The sequence below is a fragment of the Neomonachus schauinslandi genome, chromosome 12, assembly GCF_002201575.2.
Source record: "Neomonachus schauinslandi chromosome 12, ASM220157v2, whole genome shotgun sequence".
NCBI lineage: Eukaryota > Metazoa > Chordata > Mammalia > Carnivora > Phocidae > Neomonachus > Neomonachus schauinslandi.
In genome coordinates, this window is record NC_058414.1 from 81,056,423 (window position 1) to 81,072,841 (window position 16,419).

General features: G+C 37.7%; 1 protein-coding gene across 2 annotated transcripts in view; it reads right to left on the reverse strand.

Annotated features, from left to right (window-relative positions):
• GRM8 (glutamate metabotropic receptor 8) overlaps window positions 1–16,419 on the reverse strand; it is a 772,971-nt gene that overhangs the window by 217,979 nt on the left and 538,573 nt on the right. The gene's annotated exons all lie outside the window — the stretch shown is intronic.

Genomic DNA, 16,419 nt, shown 5'->3' on the forward strand with positions numbered 1-16,419 from the left:
TTAAAAAAAAAAAAAAAAAAAGATAACAGGAAGGGAAAAATGAAGGGGGGGATTCGGAGGGGGAGACGAACCATGAGAGACTATGGACTCTGAGAAACAAACTGAGGGTTCTAGAGGGGAGGGGGGTGGGGGGATGGGTTAGCCTGGTGATGGGTATTAAAGAAGGCACGTATTGAATGGAGCACTGGGTGTTATACGCAAACAATGAATCATGGAACACTACATCAAAAACTAATGATGTAATGTATGGTGATTAACATAAAAAAAAAAAAAAACCTTGATTTTAGCCCAGTGAGACTCATTTTGGACTTCAGACCTCAGGAACTAGAAGATAATAAATTTGTGTTGTTTTAATCACTAAATTTGTGGTAATTTGTTACAGCATCCATAAACAACATGTATATCACTCATTCAACTACCCTATTGGTTCAGAAAATAATATATATTATTAATACTAACTCCTAAGGAATAAATATTAATATGCTCTAAAATTATATGGCACTACTACACATTTTTATATGAATAACATTTCCTTCATTTTATGTTTGTTCATTTTGTAAACTTGAGGTTCGCATAAGGCATAAGACATCAGAGCTAAGATACATAGTCATAAGATTCAAGAGTAGAAATGCTTAAAATACATTTCTCAATGATTTTTTTAAAGTTTTAAGTGCTTAGCCATACTGCATGGACAAGAAATAAAGAAGACAGAGAAACACAAAGAAAGAATAAATGGTGGCATGAAAATGGATCACAAGTTATATGTCCACTTAATCACTTCAATTCCTAAAAGTAAATCCATTACAGACTGGAAGCCTACCCAAGACCAGACTGAACCAAAGTCACCTTTGCTGGTTAGTTCTAGAAGAAAGAGTTACAGTCAGTCTAGGCTATTTCCTGATATGAAAATCATCTTATGAATCCCAGTCCAATCCCCCTGAATTAATTAATACGGACTAGACTGAAGAAAAAATAAACCTCAAAATTTTTTTGTCTTAAAGAACAACAACAATTTTCCCCATGTAATAGTTTAGGGCTAGTGTTTAGGGTACTGGGGCAGCTCTCACAGTCATCCAGGGATCCAGAATGATGATTCTTTGCCTTCTTCTATAGGAGGCTCCAAGGTGATCCTGGTGCTCAGTAGCTGAGTGAGCCAGAAAGAGCAAAAGCATGAAGTGTGTGGGAGAAGTCTGTATGCTGGGCTTCAAATGGCATGTACCCACTCCCACTAAAGGGAACCCGGGGCATAGACACACTTATATATAAGGGAGGCTGGGAAATAGTCTCGCCTGGGCCCTAAAGAAGGAAGAAAAAGTTAGTGGACAGCTAGCAGACCCTGACACAACTTTATCACACAAAAGAACAGATTAAGAACTGGGACTGGTGGGGGAGATGAGAGTCTAAAGAAATTGAAATGATGGAGGAATTTCTGAAATTAATTTCAGGAAGAATGAGATATGACTAATCATCTCGGACATCTCTCTGAAGATCCCTGGAGCATTTAGGGGCTGGACTTCCTCCTGTTTCCAGCAAAGCGTTCTAATAATCCACATGTGTGAAGAGTCAGGTCTCCTTTTCACAAGAATACTTCCCCTGGATGTCGTAACTGACATTGAGATGATAACATATGGATAAGTAATGTTGGGTCAGGCTGCCCATCTTACAGGCCCTCCTTAGAGATCACTTGCCCTCTTATTATAAAAACAAAAATACTGATTCCCTTTTTCCCTCTGGAAGAGGTAGAAGTTGAAAAACTGTAAGAGCCCTCCTTTCCCTGCTCCTATTTCTAAGGCTGCAGAGGTACTACGTGGAAGCAGATCTAACATAACACTGCTGGTGACAGTTGAGAGTACGATGTGAAGAATTAGGGGAACTATCTTCTTCACAATGATGCCTCCTTCAGGAAGCCCCCTACATTTCTCCATTTCACTTATTTCTTCAAATTCCATCAACTAGCACTTCCCTTTTGTTGTGACCTTCAATTGGCTTCAATTGAAAAGTTACTCCAGATCTGGCTAGGGGCCAGCAGCATGGGCTAGGGGTGGGAAATGGGAGCTCCCCAAACTAATCTGGATTAAAGAATGAGTAAGGCAAGCATCAAAGAGCCCCATGCATACTAGAAATTGGAATGCCACGGAATCAGAACACAGGCCCAGGAATTTGTAGTTCTTAATGCTCAGAGGTAAACTGAAAGAGCTTCACTGTAGACAAGCAGATCACAACAGATCAAGGGAATCAGTGTTGGTATCAACAGCCACACTGTGGGCAGCCTTGGATTTACAGGGGAGGGCAAGTGAAAGTTTTCAGTTACCCTGAAAACAGTGATCTGCAGAGGCACTTGAAATATGTCTGAATGAGGAATAAGAACACGAATGTCAGTCGGATTTTACATCTGGGAGTTTAAGAGGATTTTACAATTAGTGGTATCTTGGGGCAAATCATCTCATCAAATTGCTTTTCTCCTAGCATCTACCTAAGTTCAGCCACCCTGAGCAGTAGGAAAAGGGTGAGAACATTGAAGAAATCAGAGTCAGGTAAAAAACACCAGTGATCGGAAACAGCGATGAGAAGGAAAAAAAAATAGAACTGTTAATTTTACTAAAAGAAGGGCCTATGGATAAGAGAGTGAGTTCTCTTTAAGGAGACATATCAGACTAGCTTATTGTTCACCAAACTGTATCTCTCTTCCTCCTGGGCTGGGAGCTGCATTGCCCAGCATCCCTCCCAACGGCCATAACGGAGTTCTGGCCAATGAAATGTGAGTGGAAGTGCTGCATGACCCTTCCAGGCCCACCTCTGAAAGGCATCCAGCTGGCTCTCCCATGTGTTCTCTCTTCCCTTATTGACTAGCCAGGTGCAAAGATCCAGTAGAGCACTGTGAGGCTCTAGGGGATGGCAAAGTCACCGTGTGAAAGGCATCTGAGTCCCGGAATGGCTGATCACATGGAGTAAAGGGCCCTCCCTTAGCCTCACTAATCTGCAGTGGACTGAGGTAATTATGAAGAAATCAACCTTTATCATGTTAATCCACTGAGCCGCTCTGGCAATGCTTATTACAACAATTGTCTATCCTGACAAATATGGGTATCTTAGGGATGCCTCATGATGATTCATTTATGTTGCCTCCTTTATGGGTGTGAATATGTATAACTTAAAGTCATATTTGCTCAAAGCACATCTCAAAATATGTGCCTGAAAAGGAGAAGCTGGAAATACCCACATATGCATAATAAGCTTCTATTTTAGAAAAAAAAAAATGATTTGGGATTCTGATTGTTTTAATACAAGTCTCCTGTAATAGTCTTCAAAACTAATTTTAAGCAGCACTTTAAAAAGAAATGAAAAATCACTGGCAGCTTATAATGGGGCTTGGGGAAGAGGAGGAAACGAAATGAAAAGATATCCAAAGTTACTTAAATTGATGCACATTCTTACATGTAGCTAGAAATGGATAGTACCTCATGTCAGCCTTTATAGTCTGTGGGTTCTCTCAGATGAGGTAACATGCTGTGAGAAAGAATTGCAAAGGAAATGACAAGAGCAGATGTTTGCTCAAGACAACTGGAGATTTTCTGAAAGCATCAAAGCACACAGTCTACAAGCTATCACCAGCCAGGTGGATTGTAGCTAGTCACAAACCTCTAGATCTGCATCTTGAACAAAGTTGGTCTTTTCAAAAATAATCTCATTATACTCAATAATGAAAGAAAATTAGCTGCTCTCTGTGCCACCTTTAACTTAGATCATAAATTATCACGTGCATAAATACATATGGTGCATGCAGATTTCAATCTGGGGCAACTTCCTTCACAAAGCACACACAACAGTCAGGACCCTAAGTGTGATGCTTAGGACCTCAAAGTAGCAGCAGGAAGCCCTGTCACTCCCTTCTAAGGTATACCCCATCCCTGTTAAAGGTCCCCCATCCCTATGTTGCTTATGAGTAGGGGGAATACAAAAAAATTCCATGTGGTTCAATCCTAGTTTAATGCACTGAGGGCAGCAGAAGATCCATGGGCTTCTGAATTGAGACAGGGGATGACCCGGAAGTCCAGAATATAAACTGAGGAGGCAGACTCATCCAATTACCATGCTGGACATTTAAATGTGCCTCTCTGTGCCTTAGTTTCTTCAAAGTTTATAGAAATACTTCCTCATAGTATGTTTATGATAAGTAATGTAATTAATGCATATTAAGCACTTTCAAAAGACCATCTGACACAAGTAAACTCTGTGCCACCTGCTATCATCATCATCATCATCATCATCATCATCATTGGTGGGGCAAGTTAGGAAAAGAAAAAGTAGGAGATAAGCCAGTTCCTGATTTTAGTGGCAAATATAGATCCCTTGCTCTGTGGTTCTTTGAGGGTAGGCGGACCCTCCCTACAGTGACGCACCTGCTAGACTGGACAGGATACTCGGGGTCAACAGTTCTTTGATACCCCAAAGCCTTTCACAGCCATGTGGATCCAGATTCCCAAGGGCATGTTGCATTTCTATGCCTGTGTAGACGAGCACTTCCCTTTTCTGCCAAACTCCCCGCTGTTCCCCAGGCTGGGTGATCCCTGAGGCAGCTCTTAAACTCACTTACTCCCCCTTCTGGCTCTGGTCCTGTTGTTCCCTTGCTGTAACCTTCCTGGGACTTCTTTCAGGAATTCATTGCCCTTCCCAGCCTCTGGGCCTGAGTCCATTCTATTTCAGAATACACTGGAGGAGTTGCAAAGTATCTGCTGCTACCTCCCAGAAAAAATCCTCAGGTTTTTATGAAAATTGCTATATCCCACAGCAAAGCTATACAAAAATGAAGTAAGTTTAAAACAAAACAAAACTCTAAGGATAAGCCACTCCCATTCCAAAGAAAATTCTGAGGAAATCAAGACTGGCCACCCAAGATTTGCTCCAAAAGGGTTAGAAATAATTTGTTTCTCATTTGTATGAATAATGGGTCATCGCTCATAAAAAATATTAAGCATTTAAAAATATAAATTTATATATTCTCTATGTATCATTTTCCTCTTTAACAAAATAAGATTTTCTCAAAGTATATCACAGTATTTAATTAGCTATGTTCCAATTACTGGGTAATATAAAATCTTTAAAACATTATTCAAATACATATACTATTAGTAAACATACACACATATTTTAATATATTTAATATTTAATAATATAACTATACAAGTATATACATACTTATACATAATTATTGAATCACAAAAGTCAAATAATTTTAGCTAGTACCTAAATGTATTCAAGTAAAATATTTTAATATTAAATATATTATAATACATATACATATTCACATATTAATGAGTATTAATATGTAAGTTCAATAACACAGTCTTTAAATATTCTATAAGCTTCTGTGGGTTTGGGTATGAGGTATGTGAGTACATTGAGAACACACTTTAAAAAAAACTTGGGGCACCTGGCTGGGTAGAGTATGCAACTCCTAACCTCAGGGTCATGAGTTCTAACCCCTCATTGGGTGTGGAGCCTACTTAAAAAACAAAAACAAAAACAAAACAACTCTAACCACTGATACTCATAATTAATATATGTGAGCTATATAAATACAGAAACATAACTGATTCGGAATTTTATTGCCTTAGAATAAGAGAGGTTTTTAAATAATAGTTTTTGACTCTAAAGCAGTTTAAATGAAAAATCTACCTCTATTGAATTGGTACAGTGAGTTAAAAAAAACTCAATGAGATAAACTGGCATCTAGGTAGATGTCTCTGATACAGGCTTTTCCAATCTCCCACTAAAATAACTATGGACACTAAAAAAATAAAAAAAAAAAGAAAAACAATATCAGCTAAAGAAAGTACTAAGAGTAAGCCTAAGTCCAGGATCTGGAGAGAATTTTTAAATGGCTTATAGTGGATTTAAACTATACCTGGTAGAGTTCCCACAAAAACAAAACAAAACAAAACGCACCAAAAAACAAACCTCCTACTAACTGAAATGCTGCCTACAAAACTGTAGGTCCTCCCTCTGCTGTTTGCCTTCCTAGACCCCAGATTTGCCACCCACTACCTTAAAGACATGACGGATTTTTGACAACCTGAAAACTGAGTAGCTGGGCATTGAGGCCAGATGTGAGGTGTTGAGCAAGCAGAGTCTTGCTAATATTCTTTTATGTACACTTGAATACAATTACATCTAAGATGACATTAGTGCTTGCATTCTGGTATGATTTACAAATTCAGCACGAAAGGGGTAGAGTTACCCCTAGCACCTTAGGAAATGCACAAACCCCTACAGACACACAGGGAAGTGGGTTGTGCACATGAACATCATTTCATTTTAAGAAATGCCAGGAAGAAAAGACTTGTTGAGAAGGTGTGTCTACAGCACAGCTGCTGCCTTTTAAGGCAGTAAGAATAATCTCTGTGGGCAACCACTACCCTGCACAGCCCCACCCCTGGGGCTCCCCTTCCCAAATCCAGTGCCTGCCACCGAATTCCTGTCTGTGCCCTTGCCGACAGCACCGACCGGGATGCTGTCTGTGCATAGCCACTAGGTTCTCTTTACTTCCTGAAGAAATATGGACCCCAGCTGGCTGGCTCACAGTGGGAGCAGAAGAAAAGATACCAGTGCAGAGCAGTCATGTTGCAGAAGAGCAAAGCCTCCTAGACAGGAGGAATGGGGCTTGCAGCTCTGTGCATTCCCCTATGGTCTGCTCAGTCCGTGAAAGACCAAACAAAGGAGTAGAGAGAAAATCACAGAGAAGTAACACATCCACACGGGCTCTGGAGAGGTTGTCCCTGTTACACAAATGCACAGACAAGAAAATAAAAACACACAGTGCCCCTGGAAAACACTCCAAAACAAGGAAAAAGACTTTGATTCTGTAAAGTCATAGGAAGAGAAGACCTTTGAAAACGTCTCAGCAGCAGCCCTAGATGAACATCTTAGAAAACAAGAGACAAGAAAGAACAGCATTAATGATGTGAGAGCCTCAAACACAGAAAGTCTTACACAGGCTTCTGGGCCCTCGAAGAGAAGGCCCTGGCTACCTGTCACTCTTCCAGTGCTCACCTGCCCCAGCCACCTGGCTGTCCTTGTTAGCTGCATCTTAACCATGCAAACCGAAAGGTTCTTTCCTGAGGCGATCCTGAGGTCCTGAGGCTCGTGGCCCGCTTCACTTGGGTCTCTGTACACAGGCGCCCTCTTCAGAAAGGCTTTTCCTGTTCAACAGCAGCTTCCTTCACTCTGGTGCCCTCCCCTGCCTTTAAAGTAGGCAGATTCCTCACAGCCCTTGAACACAAGGGCAGTCTCTCATAGTGATTAAAGGCCTGAGTTCCAACCCTGGAACTACCACTTCCTGGCTGTGTGAGTTCAAGCAAGTTACTTACTCTCTCTCTGCTTTATTTTTCTCATTTATTACTGAGCGTAGCTGACGTTATTTGCAACTGGACGGAGCCCCGGTGGCACATAGCCTCCACACTCTATAATGGCTTTCTTCTCTTCTTTTCCTTCCCCATCTCAGTTCTCCACTCCTTTGCCACTCCTCCCTGAGACCCCTTCCCACTTAAGCTGTTTGCATGCAAATGCTACTCTCAGGGTTTGCCTCTGAAGACCTTTGAAACCCACATTATAGGGTAACTGGGTAGATTCAATGAGTTGATATAAGCAAGTGCTTAAAACAGTACCTGGAACAGACCAAGCATTCAGCAAGGATGAATTTTATTAATTCATTGTTATATTTCAGTGCCTAGAACAATGCCTGGTAAAAGATACCTGCTTAATGAACACTTTGTGGAATGAATAAAAAGAGGATAAAAGGACAATAGTAAGAGAGAAAGGGAAGATGAGAGAAATAAAGAACTGTAAGAAAAAAATGTGTGTCAGCTCTATTATAATTCAAACTGGAGGGTAGTGAGATCCCGAAACAGCATGAGGAGAAACCACGTTAAGGATACAGAAGCAGAATTAGAGGCTATTCCTGAATGGAAAGAAAAGAGACAAAGGGGTGAAAGTGACCAGAATGGATATAATGAATGGGGAGGGCAAGGAACAAAAATCAAAGCTAAGAATTTCAGGAGTGTCTAAGGAAGAAATCAAAAGTTCTCTTTAGGAATGGTAATAATAACCAGTGGAAGAATAGGCTAAATATTTTTCTAAAAAAATGGGAGAGGGAGGGGGCCTAAGTATGCAGAGTCATTTCTACTTTCTTCATCCACTTCATAGCTCTCCACAAAAAAGTAAGCACTCACCTGTTTCGATGGAGTCCAGGACATTCTTTGGCCTGTTTTACTACTGGCAAAAGGGGGTTGGTTCCTGCTCTTCAAAAGAGAGGAAGTCTACCAAATGCTCATTTCCCACTTCCACATAGTGGGAGCCTCCTAGAGCTTGGCCCTTCGGGGAAACTGCTATATCATCTGTGTGACTGGCTGGGTATGTGGACTCTAAGTAAGCAGATAACTTCACTAAGCCCCACAGTATAAGCTGTATTTTCCAATTTGGAAATCCCACATTTGGAGGATACTGAGTACTGGAACAGTCCAAAATAAAGTGATACGTCACTTTTTTTTTTAAAGGATTATTTATTTATTTATTTGAGAGAGAGAGAATGAGAGACAGAGAGCACGAGAGGGAAGAGGGTCAGAGGGAGAAGCAGACTCCCCGCCGAGCAGGGAGCCCGATGCGGGACTCGATCCCGGGACTCCAGGATCATGACCTGAGCCGAAGGCAGTCGCTTAACCAACTGAGCCACCCAGGTGCCCCAGTGATAGTCACTTTAAATGTGATTACCTGATTTTTTTTTTTAAAGATTTATTTATTTGAGAGAGAGAGAATGAGAGAGAGAGAGTACATGACAGGGGGAGGGTTAGAGGGAGAAGCAGACTCCTCGCTGAGCAGGGAGCCCAATGCGGGACTTGATCCAAGGACTCCAGGATCATGACCTGAGACGAAGGCAGTCGCTTAACCAACTGAGCCACCCAGGCGCCCCGTGATTACCTTATTTTATCTGTGATTCTTCCCCATCCAAGATCTCAGAGACAAGAATTGAGGCCCTGAAATCCCAGAGAATCCCTAACACCTTACACCTAAACAAACTCTGGCAATTATTTTTAGAATCACAAGGATAAGAAAGTAAATGTCTCTTAGGCTTTGAGGCAAAACAAAAGACCTTAAGTAAAGAGTTAAGGTTAAGAAAATCAGACTGTTCTGGGATATCTCTACTGCATTACATGTCAGAAGACAATGTAACAAATCTAAACAATTCTGGAGCAAAGGTCCAAGACCTATGGGTTTACCCGGCTAAGCTAAGGGAACAGAAATACAGCCTTAGATATGTAAGAGTTTAGAAACACCATCTTTCTACTGAGAAAGTTCAATAGGAAAAACAAAACAAAACATATAGACCAAATGAGAGCTGAAACAAAAGCAAAGACTTATGAATAAGGAAGTAGTAATGTAAGAGCAATGTTTGAGTCTCTTCTATTATTTCAGATCATGATCTAAAGCTCATGCAACTGGTTGAGAAGATTAGCAACAGATCTACACATAAAGAATATATATGTCAAAGAAATGGCTTTGGCAATGTGCTGATTTAGAAGCAGGAAGAAGTTGCGATCAAAATGAAGATGGTGTAGCTTGAGCAGAGATTTGAAAATAAAAGAGGAAAACATAAATGGATAGAAAATACAAAATAAGAACACTCTGGAAGTTGGAAAATGCATGAGCAAAGATCCAAGATATGGGATGAAGGTCAATTTGTGCAACAATAAATATACTAGTGGGATTGGAATTGCAAGAATCACTGTAGGGATATTAGAAAGCAAATTTGGAAAAGTGAATTGGGAGTAGATCATGGAAAACCCTGGATGTGAGTCTAGGAAATTTTTAAGTCTTTTTGTAAATAATGCAGAACTGAATGAAAACTTTTAAGTATAAAAAATGGAACGACTAAGGAGCATTAACCTGTGTTGTTTATACAAGAGGGAGACTGGATAGAAGGCTATCACAATAGTTTTAAAGGAGAGAAGGTAAAATGGAAGAAATAATGTGATGGAAAATACAATAGTTGGTAACTGTTTAAATATGAGGCTCAGTATGGAGAGAGATGCTACTCAGAAGTACCAAAAGCAGGGTAATGTTCAGGTTACTAATTAAATTATAAAATTAAGGAAACAAGGTATATTTTAGGTACAGAACACAGAAGAACTGATGTTATCTATTAGCTATGTACATTTGAGGGTAATAGCTATGCAGTTAATTTAGTTAACAAATTCATCTTTTGATAATTACATATAATGTCTCTTGTCTTGAATATAATCATTTAATATACACTATAATATTTTATTAATGAACATGGTTAAAAGTTATAATTTAAATTATACATCTATGCTATATTTTAAAGAAAAATATTTTTTTTAAGATTTTATTTATTTATTTGAGAGAGAGAGAGAGAGCATGAGCAGGGGGAGGGGCAGAGGGAGAAGCAGACTCCCCACTCAGCAGGGAGCCTGACCCCAGGACCCAGGGGTCATGACCTGAGCCAAAGGCAGACACATCACTGACTGAGCCACCTAGGCACCCCAAAGAATTCTTTTTAGAATACATTTATCTGCTTAAAGGAACCTCAAAGAATGGAAGTGTTAGATTATGTTTTCATATTAAACCAAATTTGCCAACTGGAAAGATACTTGTAAAAGTAAAAATGATCTTATCATTCTTTAACCATGTGCTCTCCTAACATTCTGCTGGTAAGGCTTAATATTGATTAACTACATTGAGATCACATTTGATTAGGCCTGACACCTTACCCATTATCAGTAGGTTATGGAAAAAACAATGGACATCCTGAGAACTTATTGTAGAACTAAGTTAAGTGTAGACCCAAATTTGACCTAAATATTTACTCTTGAGATTGAATCATCTCAGAAATTTGAAGAATCACTTTATGAGTTTCCTGATTCCTTTTTCCACCTCCTACCTTACAGTATTTCTTTAATCCTCAGTTTCTAAACCTTTAATTAGAAGAAATTGAAGGAATATTGCCTGGATATTCCCAATGGTAGTAGACAGAGGAGAAATAAATTCTATTCCAGAAATTTCTCATTTGAATCTAGGCATTCTCTGACATTTTATTATCAATATGAACTATTTCTAGGTATCCCAATCTTCTACTTAAGATTTCTTTATTTAATACACAGCATTCTCATATTCCACAATCTCACTCATACCAGTAATAAGACATTAGAAGTACTCAAATTTAGATTAGTCTATTTCACTAAGTATATGCATGATCATTATATAATCATGGGATTATGATAAATGCATATATATTAATATAAATTATGAATACAAATATTTTCCCAGACAAAATGAGAATACATTATTTTCTCATTTCCTCTGTCTATAAATTTTGTAAATAGAAAATAACTCTAAGTAATCAATTAGGTATATCATTTGTATTATTAAAAAGAGCGTATTTTCTTTTTAAATGAGGTTTTCTTAGTGCAATACTGTAAAAGCTTCCTCTACATAAGAGGTAATATACATTTCCTATTTGGGACCTAACTTCATTTGACATTAGACAAATTGCCATAACGTATAAAGTCTAGAAAGTACCACCAAAAGCCTAATTAGTTAAATGTGTCAGAAGTTATTCCTTTCATACTGTCATTAACCAAACTTAGTAGGTAGCCAGAACAAGTACCATCATGTTTTTTCACCATATTAGGTATTTAATATAATTTAAAATAAACTAAGTATTTAATTTAATTTAAACCGAAAAACTGTAGATAAGGATGATATAAGATTAAGGATGATAAAAGACCAATTGTAAAAAAAAAAATGTTGCAAAAATTAAAAGCCCCATTAAGAAATCCAAGAAATTATGTAATTAAGTCTTCTGTATCTATTCAGAGCAATAGCAACTATCTCCAAATTATCTAAGAAAAATTCAAAGTCTCTAATGAACAAATTCTTTTTAGTCTCTTGAATATTACATCTTGTATGAGCTTCACTTTGAGAGTTATTAGTAAAATCTCTCCATATTCTCATTTAAAGGAAGATATATTAATGAAGTCATTCTCTCTAGCTAGCTACAATGACCTAAATCATGAAGGAAAAAACACATTTTTCTTTTGTTTCATCAAAAATATTAAGATAGCATGTGGAGAGTTTTATAAAATTCAATTTTAAAGTTTACCCATCCTACTTTGTGCAATTCATTTGAGTTACTATTTCTGCTTAGTTGAACGCCTGATCAAACATGTTATAGGGAAAAAATAAATTCAATAACAAATTAAAGGACAAAATTCATACTGATTATGTTTTCAGAAAAATTTTAAATTAAAAATAGTTTTTAGCACAGTCAACAGTAACGATCAGAGATCAACAATTAGCTTTATATCCCCCCCCGCAAAGGTAAAGGCACTTTCTTTAAGGTTAGAGTCAAAACAAAGATGCCCAGTATTATAATCAGTGTGGCATGTCATTCTGGATGTCCTAACCAATGTAATAAGACAAGTAAAAGAAATAAGATAAATATTGAGAAGGAAGAGACAAAAGTCTGCTCATTTTCTAACATGAATGTGCACTAAAAAAATAACTGAATCATCTGAAATTCCACTAGAGGCAATTAGGTAGTAAATAAAAGTGCCACTTACAAAATCTTTATGTAAAAAAATCTTAATAACTTCTTAATATACTTCCAATAATCACCTTAAAATACTATGGGGAAGAGATTCCTTTAATAATAACATCAGCAAATATAAAATGCTCATAAATAAACTTAGAATTTTCCAGAACTGTATTAAAAACTGGTAATGTATTACTGAGAGCCACACATAAGTTGAATAAAAATTTTGCATTACTACCTAGTTATAGATACAGTATTCCCTCCAAGCTGATTTGTAAATTCAGCCCATTCCTAAAGGAAATCTCCGTTCAGTTTTTTGAAGGAATTTTATACAATGTACCTAACTATACAAGAATAAAGCCAATTTTGAAACCCATACTAATGGCAACTTATTCTACCAGATATTAACATATACTAATTCAACTACAACATTTAACACAGAAGTTGTACTAACACACAAAAAATGGATAGTCACATCAGTGGAATAGAAAATTCATAAACAGAACCAGAAAATGTAATAATATAGCAGATGATTAAAATGGCCATTTCAGTCATTGAAAAAATTGATGGCTTTTTCTATAAATAATGCTGGAGGCTAGCTATACATAAGTTAAAAAGTTAGATGTCTACCTCCTATCTTATAATATAAAATGAAGATGAATTCAATACCTTATTATAAAATAATGAATCATGAAAAAGCTACAAGAAAAAATATTTTTTATTAATTCTGAAAGCACAGTATATCTGTTTTTTTTGTCTAGTTTAAAACTAACTTCCTAGTTGAAAGACTTCAGTGTGAACAAGACATAATGGAGAATATAACTCAGCAGATGTGAGAAAAACAAGAGGGCTTATTGAAATCTGCACCCCGAGAGGCAGCGGTGAGAAAGAGTCTCCAGCAAAAGCAAAGAGAAAGACTTTTGGTAGTCAGTCTCCAGACACTGATTGCTGTGTATCAGCTGGAGGAGGTAGGAAAAACAGAAACGGTATGGAAGTAGGCACCACGAGGTAGTTGTACATCTAGGAGAAAGGCCGGGTTCGTCTCACTAGACCAGACGAGAAATGGCATTCCATAACTGTAATGGCGGAGATCAGAATACGTGCATGTATGCATGCATATTTCGTTTGTCCCAGAGAGAAGAGCAGAGGCTATTTCCCTACCTCCTGGAATTAACTTAGAGTAGCCATGCCTACTACAAGCGATCAAACATTCACAGCCTGGTCCCTACCTGTAAAAGTGACACACAGACCTCTGATATTGCTTCACTAAAATCTAATTACATTCGTGTAATTCAAATATAACATTGACCTTAATTCAAACTATTGTACTATAATAAATCTGCATCATTTGACTTACAGCCTGAGGCACTCAGATTCCAAATAATTTAGTTGAGAGTTTGGAGAACAAAAAGAAACCTACCTCATGGAAAGGTAACATTTTTTGATAACCCAGGCCTCTCCCAGGATTTTTCTATAGGACTGTCAACACATATTTCTAGGCATAACACAAAGACAGAAAGTAGAGAAAAAAATCTTGATAGATGCTACCTTATAATTTGTTTAAATTGTTGTAGGACAAGTAACAGCATATATGAAAGAATGAACAACAGAAATAAATTTGTAAAATATATGCCAGATCAAGGGTTAATGTACTTAGTTTAAAAGAGGTTCTTCTGAAGCAATAGGAAACAGGGGGAATACCCAAAACAGGCAAAGTAATGAACAAGCAATTTGCAAAAAAATAAATTGGCTAATTAGTATATAAAAACTTTTAAGCTCATTAGGAATAAAAGTTATGCAAACTAAAATAATAAAAATATTTTACATCTAGTATTGATAAAGATGAAAAATAATAATAATACCCAGTTTTGATAATGTACAAAAAGATAGGTCAACTTACCCACTTACTACTGCGTGTGTAATAACATAGGGCAATTTGATAAGATCTATCAAGAATCTTAAAGGCAGCGATTACGTCTAAGAATTTTTGCTAAGAAAACAATTGAACAAGTAAACAGATTGTCGTCATCTTCTTCATATACAAAGGACACCGTGTTATTATCAAGATTCCAGTGAATTATGTATTTTTCAGAATGAAACCTGTTCAGTATTGTAAAGCCCTTTCCCCATGGGATACTCAAATCAAGAAAACGCAAAGATTCTTTTTTAGATGGCACCCACAATTCAAAAACTCATCACAAAAACAAAGAAAGGCACAGAATAAAAGACACAGATGGAGACAATGTGAGTCCCATTTGTGCACCTGTGGGGAAATGGGTTCTCTGGAACACTAAAAAGCTGGAGGCAGAAACAGGGACACCTGGGCACTAACTGTCTTTCTTTCCCTGGATGGGAATGAAGCCTTGCTAATGCTAAATTTGATTCAAGAACCAGAAGAGCCCAATATTTGTATACAGTACCTTAAATGGAAGTGCACACAGATTGTAATGTTGAGTTCTTCCAGAAGGCTGATGTAAGCTCTGGGTACAAAAGACTGGTGGCTCGGCACAAATTGAGCATTTTCGCACATGGAGTGCCACTCTGCTTAGTATGGGCATTATCAACAGCAATTCTGTGATCTATTTGGGAACCAGAGGCCAGGAAGGCCTCCGCCAAAATGTGCTCTGGTAAATCAGAAACAACCTAATGTACAACATGTGTGCACGTATGGGCTCTTCACATTAATTGGAAATGTGCAACACCTTTACAACTATGCACCTGTTGGAATTCTAGCTCATCTTCAACTGCTTAAATTATGTGTAAACAGAACCCCCAGAACAGGATACAAAAACGTCCTAGATTTTATAAACATAACCCAGTGAACCAAGCAAAAGCATTTCCATTTGCCATGTTTGATATATTCAGTCCGTCCTGTAATTTGGAAAGGTCATTCATTAATTATGTGTGTCAATGTTATGAGTCTATAATTGCAATCTGGATGTTTTTATGTCCCTCCCATTATATTTAGGGGATAAAGTGTCCTAAATATGTCTAACCTTTGCTACTCTTTACCCTCTGAGGCTACATGATGTCAAAATATCTTAATAGAAATGAAAAAGTACAGCCCATCACTACTTTATACAGCTTTTCTATAGGAAACCAAATATGCTCATAGTTCTAAATATCCAAAGATTTGTCTGATTGGGAAATGTTGTCATTATAGCAATGCTGTCAAGTTTCTTAGAGATTCAGATTATGTCCCAACTTAGTACCCTTTCAATAAAATCTAGTCTTTCTTGTTTTCCCTCTAAAGATAACTGCTCACATGATACAAAATTTAACACTAGACTAAATATTTACTAACATGAATTTTTCCATTCCCTTCTTGACCAATGGCCAGACTTACAAAACAGCCCTTTTCAATGCTCATTAATATTTTCATTCATTTAGCAAATAAATTTATTGAATAATACTTAGCTAAGCAGTAAACCAAGCCATGAGAATATCAAGTCAAATAAGTCATGACTCCTACCCTCAAGAAAACTGTAGTCTAGGTAGAGGCAGACAAGTAAATTTGCAATTCACCTGCAGCACAGTGAGTGTTATGTACTGATTAAGGGACAGGGAGGAGGAACATTGAAATCAGACTAATGCAAATGAGGATGGGCTCAAGTCTAGGAAGGCTTTCTAGAGGAGACCCTTGAGCTGAGTCTGGAAATGAAGAGGAAAAGGTATCATGTCAAAGACAGGAGTGAGGATTCTCTAAAAAAAAAAAAAAAAAACGCGTGGGGGGACAACATGAGTGATCACAAAGATGTGATAGAGCATGATTAACTTACAGAATCATAGCCCAGCATTACGCCAATGAAGGG